Source organism: Anabrus simplex, chromosome 3, assembly GCF_040414725.1.
Source record: "Anabrus simplex isolate iqAnaSimp1 chromosome 3, ASM4041472v1, whole genome shotgun sequence".
Taxonomy (NCBI): domain Eukaryota; kingdom Metazoa; phylum Arthropoda; class Insecta; order Orthoptera; family Tettigoniidae; genus Anabrus; species Anabrus simplex.
Genome location: NC_090267.1, coordinates 386,713,033 through 386,725,666, shown reverse-complemented (window position 1 = coordinate 386,725,666; position 12,634 = coordinate 386,713,033). Strand labels below are relative to the sequence as shown.

At 39.6% G+C, this 12,634-nt stretch overlaps 1 protein-coding gene across 1 annotated transcript in view; it reads left to right on the top strand.

Annotated features, from left to right (window-relative positions):
- Positions 1 to 1,526: 1,526 nt before the first annotated feature.
- The window catches only part of FMRFa (FMRFamide), a 348,597-nt gene continuing 337,489 nt past the window's right edge, over positions 1,527 to 12,634 (top strand). Inside the window, exon 1 of the mRNA XM_067144532.2 lies at positions 1,527 to 1,589. The gene's annotated coding sequence lies outside the window, so the exon portion shown is untranslated. The remainder of the gene's footprint in view (positions 1,590 to 12,634) is intronic.

Sequence of the window (12,634 nt, the reverse complement as noted above, 5' to 3'; positions counted from 1 at the left end):
CACTCCTCGCCCCTTCCTGTCCCATCGTCGCCATAAGACCTATATGTGTCGGTGCGATGTAAAGCAACTTGTAATAATAATAATAATAATAATAATAATAATAATAATAATAATAATAATAATAATGATAAAGGTATGTCGCTGCTGGACACTTCTCACAACAAATATATATATAACTGGATGAGTTCTCGCTTTCATGCAAAAGTTTCATGTTGGCGTATGATTATCACATGTTCTCCCTGCTGAAGAGAATACTATCTCTGCATTGTCTTACCTAACTTTTTACAACTCCAAGTTAAAATAAAATTTTAAATTTTATGACACAAAACTTCATGATCATATATTGGGTAAAACGCTTTTGCTAACTAATGAGAAAAAGTTTCGTGTATATAGTTCCATCAACTATGATCACATATTCCCCTGTAGTGAAGAGAATCCATGCATTCATTATGTAAAGGCTAAGCCTTGTCGCTGCTGCCATATCCCACGGTCTTCAGCAGTCCTCTTCTTCGTGACATAGGAAGCAAAACCCAGCTGAGCGATTATGTTTCTAAGGTATGAGAGACGAGGTCTTCCTCTCGACTTCTTCCCTAGGACCTTTCCTTCGAATACATTCTGGAGAAAGGTGTCATGTCGTAGGACGTGTCCACGAAATTTATCTTTCCTCTGCGCTATTGAATAAATTAAGGTCCGTTTCTCATTAACGTCATTCAAGGTTTGGATATTAGTCTTTTTTTCTGTCCAACTCGTCCCTGTCAGTCTTCTCCAGAACCACATTTCAGCAGATGCTAGTATTGATTGTGCTTGTTTTCTCAAAGCCCAGGTCTCACAACCCTAAGTTAGCACACTCCAAACAAAGGTTTTAACAAATTTCTTCCTGGTTTCAATTCCTATGTGCTTATTTATAATAGATTTTTCCTACTTTGAAACACTTGTTTTGCCATAGCAATTCTTTTTTTGACTTTTGTCAGGCACTGATTATCATTGGTAATAACACTACCCAGATAACAAAATTCTTTAACATGATCTACTTTTTCACAGCCTAATTTAATGTTTGTTTTCAATTCAGCCTTCTTCTTTTGAACGACCATCATTTTTGTTTCCTTTGTGTTTATTTTTAGCCTGAAAATTTCCATTTTGAAAATAATTTACTTTAAAATATTTTCCAAACCATCTTCGTGTTTGAAATTTATCAATGTTATAAGAAGATTGCCATGACCATTGTAAGTATTTGTAATAATCGCGGGTTATGGTGAGACGGTTGTCGTTAATGAACGCCGTTCATCGACACCATAATTTCAAGGAGACGTTGAGATTCCCTAAGGATACGAAATACAACACTGTGTTGTGTACCAAAGAGGGGTAATATCAGTTAGTTGTTATAATTATGAGTGATTTAGACGTGCCAAGCAGATGACACCGGCCGGGGGCGGAGTTGGCTGAGAGCGTGGGCGCCGTCGCCGTTGCTCACCCTGTATAAAGCGTGCGCCCGTGCAGGGGGCTGTGATACTTCCGTCAGAGTTGGCCACGGTCTGATAGCAGCAGGATCATCATCTTCTTCCTTGCTACAGCCAGTGGACGCGATCTCGGTGAGTTCTCGCTTTCATGCAAAAGTTTCGTGTTGCCGTATGATTACCACATGTTCTTCCCTGGTGAAGAGAATTACTATCTCTGCTTTGTCTTGCCTAAAATTTTCAACTCCAACTTAAAATGAAATTTTTTATGACAACAAATTAGATTACCATATTTTGAGTAAAACATTTTATTAACTAATGAGAAAATGTTTCGTGTATATAGCACCGTCAACTATGATCACAAATTCCTGTATAGTGACAAAAACTATCCTATAAAAACTGAAATTTTCCAACTTGAATTTCAATTTTAATATTCGAGAAGTGCATGATACCTAATGCGATTATCCTCTATTGAATAACAATACATATATTAAATTATAAGAAATTCCTTCAACTATAGTAAACTATTTTTAATAATTTAATTATTATATTTCCCAATTATTTTATTTTATTGGAAATATAAATGGGCGTTATAAAATTTTACTGAATAATAAACAAAATAATAAGAGTCGCTTTCTGATTTATTCAGAGACTACGTAAGATATTGAATTCTGAAAGGAATCTGCTTTTTCTACATTGGATCGTAATATTTTGCATTATTTATAATTGATATAATATATTATTAACTCTTAAGTTTTAAGTTCTAGGACGAACACAATATAGTTAACCTATCCTGCCACCGAACAGAATTTTCCGTCATGAAACAACGAAGAAAAATATTTCAATAGCCTGATTTTTCTTTCTTATTCGTCATAATTGCATTATTATTATTATTATTATTATTATTATTATTATTATTATTATTACGTATGATATAAAATCATTCATAAACGACATACTGAGACCAATAGATCAAGTGTGCATACAGGATTTTCTTATCGTAAGTAGAATATAGTTGGTTAACATGATATTTCCGAATTATATTTTATCCTGCGGGGAAATAATCATCAGACGTCATGTGCTGTACTCAGGAATTAAATTCAGAAAATGACTAGTGTAAATAGATAAACCAATAAATTAATTAAATAAATCAAACATATATTACATATGCATTTCTAAAGAATGAAATCAGTCCTTTTGATCTTCGTTTAAAATCACACTAACTCAGAAATCAAGGATACTTTTGTGCATTTTATGGCAGGCGTCACAAGTAATTATTATTCTTTTTCATCGTAACGGACGGATGTATTGCATTTTTCACTCAAAAGGAAGGAAATATGTTTTGTGATATACCTATATTGATATTTAGTGAATTATTAAATCAACGTTCAAAAAAAGCGTGCAATTATTTTATTTCGCGTTTCCCTCCATTGGTCACTACACTGTTCATAATTGTGTGACATTAAGAGTTTGATTTAATCAGTTATGGTTTGCTACACAACGAATAATAGACAGAGGCTAATGACGTATTTAAGGATCGTTAACGATTTCACTGTCATAATATATTTGTCTGTGTTTATATATTGCCAATAAATTTGAATACTGCAAAATGCACTGTAACGTAGCACAAATATTATGCGATAGGCAATTCTTTTACTAGTAAATTCGCTTACTACTTATTGACCAGAAGTGAAATTTGATAGGACACACTTGTTCCAATCGCCAATAACAAATATTTAATTTCGTCATTATGTATTCATATGGTATGAGAAAAGAGAAGATTCGTATGTTATGTGAGAATATTCACCTCATAAAAAAATCACACAACATTTCAAAAGGTAAAAATATTCTAAAAATATCATCATATCATGTTAAATTACATAACAAGAAATATTCGAAATTTTAGGAAGGTATTAGTATAATGAGTGGCATTTTAAAAAATAATATAAAGTACCCTTGAAGGCATCCATCCTAAGTAATATAATATGGAAATAAACAAATTATAGATGTCATCTTAATATTAGTTGACGTAATCGCATATTGCTTTGCCTTCTTAAGAAATATTTGTGTACACGACACTTTGGAGTTTTATGACTATAACATTATTCTAGAAGTTTAATTTTGGAAATGGGAATTTGTACAGCTACATATCATGCACAAATTACGTAGTTGTGCTAAGGTGACGCACTCAGTAAACATCACCTTATAGCTAGATACATTTCATTTTCTTTTAGAGATATTTTTCAAACTTTAAGCTCAAGTGTATAAATTTATTATATTGTGGATTTTAATACAATAAATACAAATCTAACATTTCAATTCCTGAGCATAGATTGTAAAATCCAATAAAGTGTAATACACAAGTATTTTAAACCTAAAGTATCGACGTATATTTCTGAAACGTCTCAAATTCAGCTGACACATTATCTATAAGGCGTTGACGTTCACGATCTTCTTAGATAAATTATCACATTAATGATATTTATTTTCCTATTACTTTTTGTTACATAAAATTATTAGTATTATTGCATACTCAGAGAGCCTCCGTGGCTCAGACGGCAGCGCGTCGGCCTCTCACCGCTGGAGAGCGTGGTTCAAATCCCGGTCACTCCATGTGATATTTGTGCTGGACAAAGTGGAGGCGGGACAGGTTTTTCTCCAGGTACTCCGATTTTCCCTGTCATCTTTCATTCCAGCAACACTCTCCATTATCATTTCATTGCATCTATCAGTCATTAATAATCACCTTGGGAGTGGCGACCCCATTGTAATACTAGCCTATACATGTTTCGTTCATTACATTCCTGACCCGGTCTAAGACTGGAAAACAGGTTGTAGGTTTTCATTTTCATTGCATACTCAGAGAATCTGTTTTAATTACATTGATTTCGAATCAAACAAACCCATTACATTTTATAGCACATTCATCCAAATATTAACCGTTATAAAATTATAAAGATTTCTCTGAAAGAGATAATGTGAAATAAATAGGCCTATATTACAATTATCAATTAAAACTTTTTTGAATTTACGCTCAAAAACATACAGCATTTAAAAACGTTAAAATTAGTGCACAGGGAATCAAACGAGGACCATACAAGTTACTTTTCTAGAAAAATTCCTAAACTCCTTTACAAAATATTCAGAATGGCTTGTATCAAACTGTAATATTGTGACTTCCTACAAAACTGAGAGATTATAGATATTTTTTATTAACTAGTTAAATACAGCTGAGCTCTATTCTTCTCTCTTGCACAAGTACAAATCGTGTTTACAAAATATGTTCTCTGGTTCTAAGAAGTTTTCCTGGTCTCTTAAAGTCATCGAGAATTCACTAGTGTTAACTGAGGAACATTTCTAATCTCCGGTTAAGATCTTCGGGATGAAAAGTATTTACAAAGCATGTTTAATTAATATAGTCAGCACTAAATTTCGATGAACGGGTGCGATAGTTCCGCAGTTTAGCTAGTATTTTTTTAGCAAGGTGACTAGGGTTTGATTCGTAGTGATGCCAGGTGAGATTCATAAGAGGAATATACATGACCCATTGACATGTATTCCATTTAAAGTTCATAACAGATTTTGTGTTCAAAAAATGTTAACGATTTGTTCCCTCATCACGATCTCTTGTTGTGTTCGTTTGGCGAAAGTCTTCCGACGTATGTTTATATAATAAGCAGCACGTATTAACGGCCGAATTTAAGTTTTGCGAACTCTTCGCAATATAACGTCAATGAAGCAGTAGTTCGTAGTCTTTAGAGTGGACATTTCCAGTGAAGATGAGGGTTGCTGAACGAGAAGCCACACTCCATCCAGTCGCACATTCAGAAGATTTCAACGCACTGTACTAACAACAAGACAGAACAAAGAAAGAGAAATCCACTCCCTGGAAAAATAATTCAATGAAACGTGCCTTTTCTAGAGGTTTCTGCTTTGTGTAAAAGTAAAAAGGAGAGTAAAAATAAATACGAAAGGTATTCCTGCAAATATTGCATTTCCGCCTTTTTGATTAACATGTACATTATTGCATTTCATAGGACGTCGAACATCATTTGTTTATGTTCTTCAAAATAATGTGCAAATTGGAACTTTATGATACTATAGTTACTTATCGCATTCAACATACAAACATACCATCAGATACCTTTTTAATGCGTGTAAAGCAATAACTTGGGTTCTTACCAGACGGCTACACTGCGCAATATGGATGAGACTACAGTATAAATCTATCAACTCTCGAATGATATCGATTCTTCCATAGACATCGACTGGTCGAAATGTAAGCCCTGAGCTGAATGCAATAATTACGTTCATCTGGATATTATTTAAACAGAAGTGAAAAAATTCAACATAGAATGAAGTGAAATATTAAGTTATACAGTATGATACACGGGTAGGACTGTTTTACGAATTCGTTCCGAAATTTCGGCATGGCCTGAGAGCTCGGCCTTTTAATGTAAATAACGATTACTCGTATCTCACGCCAAACACGGTTTTCTCGGTCACGGATAAAACAACACAGTAACAAGAAACCATTGTATTATTAGGCCGTGTGTGTGTGTTTCTTGTGTGTGTGCAGTAGGCCTATATGTATGAATACATTCTTTATAATATTGAATTATTTCTCTTCCGGCAGGTTAGCAATAGTTATTTGACCGAGCGAGTTGGCCGCGTGGTTAGGGTCGTGTAGCACTGAGCTTGCATTCGGGAGATGGTGGGTTCGAATCCCACAGTCGGCAGCCTCAAGATGGTTTTCCGTGGTTTCCCATTTTCACACCACATAAATGCTGATGCCGTACCTTAATTAAGGTCATGGCCACCTCCTCTCCAATCCTAACCCTTCCGCATCCTTGCGTCGCCGAAAATTTTCGGAGTGCCAGGCTGAGTGGCTCAGATGGTTGAGGCGCTGGCCTTCGGTCCCCAACTTCGCAGGTTCGAAACTGTCTCAGCCTGCTGGTATTTGAAGGTGTTCAAATACTTCAGCCTCGTGTCGGTAGATTTACTGGCACGTAAAAAACTCCTGCGGGTCTATATTCTGGCACCCCGGCGTCTCCGAAACCATAAAAGTAGATAGTGGGACGTAAAGCAAATTAACATCATTATTATTATAATCTTTCTTATCCCATCGTCGCCATAAGACTTCCTATCTGTGTCGGTGTGACGTAAAGCCACTAGCAAAATAAACATGACATGTCACTATCAGTTTCGCAGTCTACATACACCGTGATCCGATGTTCACTTTCTGATCATTTTCTAATTAATTTGTAACTCTTGCAGCCTTCATCGGTATCAACCTGATTTTAAACTGTGTCTGTTACCGCGCGCCACCAAAACCATGGTTTATTCAAAGAAATCAAACAGATATTTCAGTTATTTTAATACTAATAATGACGTATGTGGCTTCCGGAGAGGTCCTGTGCAGGTCTTTCAAACCGACGTCTTTTAGGCGGCCTGCACGTCTATGAGGATAGAGAGTTTCCTATGATGAACTCTAAGGCTGAAGACGGCACACACACCCAGTCCCCGAGCCATCGGAATTAACCAATGAACGTTATATTTCCTGACTCGGTCGGGAATTGAACCCGGAGAATCTTGGACCAAAGGCCAGTACGTTAACCTTTTAGCAATAGAGCCGAACATTTTGTGTCCTCTCCCCGCAGCTCTTTTGAGGCACACCCTCAATGGAGGTGAGCTCCATGTAAAACTTTTAACCTTATGCCAGCCCTTCTGTCAGTCTTAAATTTCTGACACCACAGGGAATCGAATCCGGACCTCCGAGGGCGCCATCTAACAGCGCTGACTTACACGACGGAGCTAGACAGTTTTAATGATATCACTAATACTTTCGATGTGATAACTCTTACTGAAACGCGCAGAGTACTTACATGTTCATTATCTCTGTTGCTGCTGCCTTTTTGCCAAAATTGCATAGCAGAGTAGACTATATTGTCTATTGAATCACGAGAGTCCGCCTATTTCCGGCTTTGCCACGAAATTTGAAAAGTTGTACGAGGGCTGAAACGGGCTCCACTCAGCCTCGAGAGGTTAACTGAGTAGAGGGGGATTCGATCCCCCATCCCCTACCCAGCCATCTTCCAAGTGGTTTTCCGTCGTTTCCCACTTCTCCTCCAGGAAAATGTCGGTGTAGTACCTAACTTAAGGCCACGGCCGCTTCCTTCCCTTCTCCTTGTCTATCCCTTCTGTTCTATCCATCCCCCACTATACCCCTGTACAATATAGCAAGTGAGGCCGCCTGGGCGAGGTACTGGTCCACCTTCGCAGTTGTATATTTCCAACGTCTCACGCTCCAGGACACTGCCCCTGAGGCGGTAGAGGTAGAATCCCTCGCTGAGCCCGAGGGAAAATAAGAACCATGGACGGTAAACAGATTAAGAAAGAAATAAAATCACGAGTACAAAATGAGGTCAACTGAGTAGATGGGATTCGATTCCCCCTCAGCCATCCTCGAAGTGGTTTTCCGTGGTTTCCCACTTTTCTTCCAGGCAAATGCCGGGATGGTACCTAACTTAAGGCCACGGTCTCTTCCTTCCCTCTTCCTTATCTATCCCTTCCAATCTTCCCATCCCCGTACATGGCCCCTGTTCAGCATAGCAGTGAGGCCGCTTGGTCGAAGTACTGGTCCTCCTCCCCAGTTTATACCCCGACCGAATATCTCGTGCTCCAGGACATTGCCCATGAGGCGGTAGAGGTGGGATCCCTCGCTGAGTCTGAGGGAAACCCTGGAGGGTTAACACATTAAGAAAGAAGAAAGAAAGAACACTGTCTCATGCCGTATTTCGAACCGCAAGAACGATATGCAAGCTCTCAGGACCGATGAACAAAGATTAATCCTATCCCAAATATAACAGTAACTACAGCAATAACACAGCAGAAAATTATCTTCCATTATTTAAGTATTGGTACACAAAAATCTCAGGGTAGCTTTACCATACATTTCCAGACAGGAATTTATTATGCATAGATTTCGTTTAGTATAGTTTTCATTTATTCCTTCTAACCAAAGTCATGGTAGGCTATGTTTGTACTGAATTATTCATCCTCAAACTGGTGAGATCACATGGAACTATCATTTCTGAGTACTCGTTAAGCCTGAAAAATATAGAGGAGCAATTACTATGAATACCCTCTGTTAGTGCGGTGGCTCACCTCTCCAGTCACCAAGTATATAAGTTAGGTAAATTGAATATTGCCTGTGAGGACTGCACGACCTGATCAGTGACAGTGATGAACAGGTGGTGAAGAAAAATAAATTATGGTGACTGGACAGTTTTAATTTCCAGTCATAGTTCTGGTTTCTAGATAAAACACTTAGAGGTGTTTTATTGACTCATCATCCGGAAATCAGTGCTCTGCGCTCAATAATTTGAACAGAAACAGTTAATTCAGGACTAATATCCCGCTCTGCAGACATGGAACTGCCTCGGTTTAACTGAAACGGTCTGTACATGTTCTCTCTTTGATGTTAAATTGGTTATCTATGCACATTTTCATGTACAATATGTCTACTTCGCAGTCACCCATATCTCTCGCTACTTTCGTATGCTGCTTTGCATATTACATGGCCGCAATTTGACGCAGATTTATTGAATGGAGTCAAGTTCAGGTATCTTTACAGAGTGTCCGATAAATAGTAGAGTAAGCCATACCCAAACCAAAACAAACCCCATGGCGCAATAGCTCCGGAGGGCCATTGCCTACCAAGTCACCGTGGCTCATCCCGAAGGTCTGCAGATTATGAAGTGTAGAGTGGTCAGCACGACGAATCCTATCGAGAGTAAGCAAAGCTCAGGAGAGTGCTGGATGTGAAAGGATGGTGACATAGTTCATTTTGCGCTAAGTGCAACTTGAGAAACATAATGAATATGGCAACGTCGCGCAGTACCTATACGTGGTTGTGTTGTCAAATAGTCCTGGAAAGGTAAACAAACGCTGAAGCATGTGTGTCATTTTTTACCGGCTTCCTCTGCTCAACATCACGAACAAGCGAGGTAAGTGGAGCCACTGCTTGAGCGAACTCGTGACAAGCTGTGTCCGTGCCATGCGCTTGCCACCGGCATTACCAACTCCTCCTTTATCAACAATTTCAATATCAATAATAATAATGTTATTGCATTTATGTCCCACTAACTACTTTTACGGGAGACGCCGAAGTGACGGAATTTAGTCCCTTAAGAATACTTATACGTGCCAGTAAATACCAACACGATGCTGGCTATTTGAGCACCTTCAAATACCACCGGACTGAGCCAGGATAGAACCTGCCAAGTTGGGGTCAGAAGGCCAGTGCCTTAACCGTTTGTGCCACTGAGCCCGGCTTCAACAATTTCGAAACTACGCCTCATATGATTATGAAACCAAGTGCGTTATTTTTCCTTTCCAGAGAAGCTTCGTTCCCCTCCGGCTTGATCTTCCGTTTACCAGAGGAAAAGTAACAAAACAACCATCTCACTGATGGCACTTCGATGAGTGGAAGGTAAAGGCTTCGACTTCCTGTAAACTCGGTACTTAGTGGGATGCAGTGGTTATCCCTATGCCTGGCCGCCTTTGCTTCCAGGCATTTCCCCGGTACTCACAGTTGGTGCAGGTTGAGTGAACCTCAGGGCTAAGTGCCATTCCAGAATTGGAATTCTCGACTTCCTGATGGGAATCGAACCCACATAATTTCAAGTAAACCTAGTACACCTTTACCACCTTGGCTAGGTAGCCCCTACCATTTACCAGACACCATATTTAGCATTATTGAATATTTTAGGTTTACCACATGGAGAAGGCAAGTCATTTGATGAAAGAAGGAAATGCAAGTTCAACTAATTGGGTCGTCGGTATAACCCGTTATCATCCTCGTGTCTGCCAATATGACTTCTGTCCAGGCAGATAAAAGTGTGTGTAACCGGGCGAGTTAGCCGTGCGGTTAGGAGCGCGCAGCTTTGAGCTCGCATCCGCGAGATAGTGGGTTCGAATCCCACTGGCGGCAGCCCTGAACATGGTTTTCCGTGGTTTCCCATTTTCACACCAGGCAAATGCTAGGGCTGTACCTTAATTAAGGCCATGGCCATTTCCATCCCATTCCTAGACCTTTCCTCTCCCGTCGTCGCCATAAGACGTATTTGTGTCGGTGCGACGTAAAGCAACTAGCAACACAAAAATGAGATAAAAGTGTGACAGATTCCTATGTAGAAATGATACGCTTCATACCTCTCTCAATAGACACCTCCATAATTATCCTGACGAGGCTCAGTCCACACCATTACTACCCATAGGTATAGTCCTGCGCGGATGTGGCAAATATCATCCGCACCCGCATCCGCGAATGGTTATCCGCGGATATTGCAACTATTTGACTATATTATACCCAATGTATTGAAACAAATAGACATGTTAACATAAGGGTACACTAGGCCTGATACCTCGCAACAGCCTCCTACTGTGGCATGTTTATGAGGATTTCCTCTTGCGATAAGTACCGGTTCTTTTTCGGAACCTGGGTTCCTTCCTTTCACTAATTGCGGGCAGGAGCCATTTAGGTCAGATTTAACGCTTTATGGACTCAAGGCTCTTTATATAACACCATTTTCCCATACCAGTGTTAAGGGTCGCCTCACCACAAGCAAAAATAACTGCATCAAATGTATGAAAGAGTAACTTGTCCAAATTTCTAGATATCAGAAACATTACCGCACTGCCATACAGTTTGCATCCATCACGGCACTAACTTCGCGGAAATCCTAATCCGTGCGGGGCTCTACCCATAGACCACTACATAATCAAGCCTTTTGGCATGGTCAATGACGCTATCCATATACCACTCAGCTGTTTACGATGAAAGTAAATTTAAATTCCTAAAAATTATTGTATGAGTATACTGTATGTTGAGTCAGTGTGATACCATTGCTAAAATTTTACTGTAGCACCTGGCAATGCAGTTAGCGAATCCCTTTTGGATGTGGGCAGCAGAATACACCCACGATACCTCCGGACTCTCGTCAGAGAAAACTAAAAAAGAAACTTGCTGTTGCTTTAAATTGGGGTGCATAGGTTGGCGAACATAGGTCGCCAGAGCGAGTTTGGGACTAATTCCACTTATCTGGGTCAATCTCATTTCTTTTATCTGTCCTATGTCATCAAAGGTTGCCTGGCCGAGGCGGTAAAGGCGTGCTCGGTTCGCCCGGGAGGACGTGGGTTCGAATCCCCGGCAGGAAGTCATAAAATGTAAGAAACGAGATTTCCACTTCTGGAGGTGCATATGGCCCTGAAGTTCACTCAGCCTACACCAAAAATGAGTACCAGGTTAATTCGTGGGGCAAAGGCGGCCGGGCGTAGAGCTAACCACTCTACCCCATCAAGTGTCCAGGTTACGAATGGTGGAAGCGTTTAGCTTCCATCCCTCCAAGGGCCTTCATGGCCTGTACGGAGATGACTTTGCTTTGATTTTTTGCTTTTGTCCTATGTCATCGATATCCCTTGTTCAACACTCGTTATCTTCCTTCCTTCCTTCCTTCCTTCCTTCCTTCCTTCCTTTCTTCCTGCCTTAAGGTTATCAGATTTACGACACATAGGAAGTCTTTAATTTGTACACACTTCTGGAATTGACTTTCCTTTTGCCTGAATTCTTCCAGTTTTACTCTAATGGGTGTTATGAGATGGATGGCTGCCCAGTTTTACTTCCGTTTTAAGGAAATACTCACCGTACAGTAAACTGCTTAAAAGGAAAAAATATACATTTCTAACCAAGTCTACGCGATGACGAGCCTACTGCTGATATCGTCATCCGCTTTAAGTGTAAGAGTGGACTCATAAAGTACTTATAAATTTCAAGTGATACATTATTCATAGAATTTGCGTTTCCTTTTGGTATGTTAATGTTCAGTCTTATTTGAAAAATAATGTATGTACCTTTCCTCTACATTTTCTAAATTAATTCATTTGGTGTATATTTTATACATTTTCACAACTTGCTTTACGTCGCACAGATACAGATAGGTCTTATGGCGACTACGGGATAGGAAAGGACTAGGAGTGTGAAGGAAGCGGCCGTGGTCTTAAATAAAGTACAACCCCAGAATTTGCCTGGTGTGAAAATCTGAAACCACGGAAAACCATCTTCAGGGCTGCCGACAGTGGGGACACAGCTCACAGCTGTGCGACCCTAGCCGCAGGGC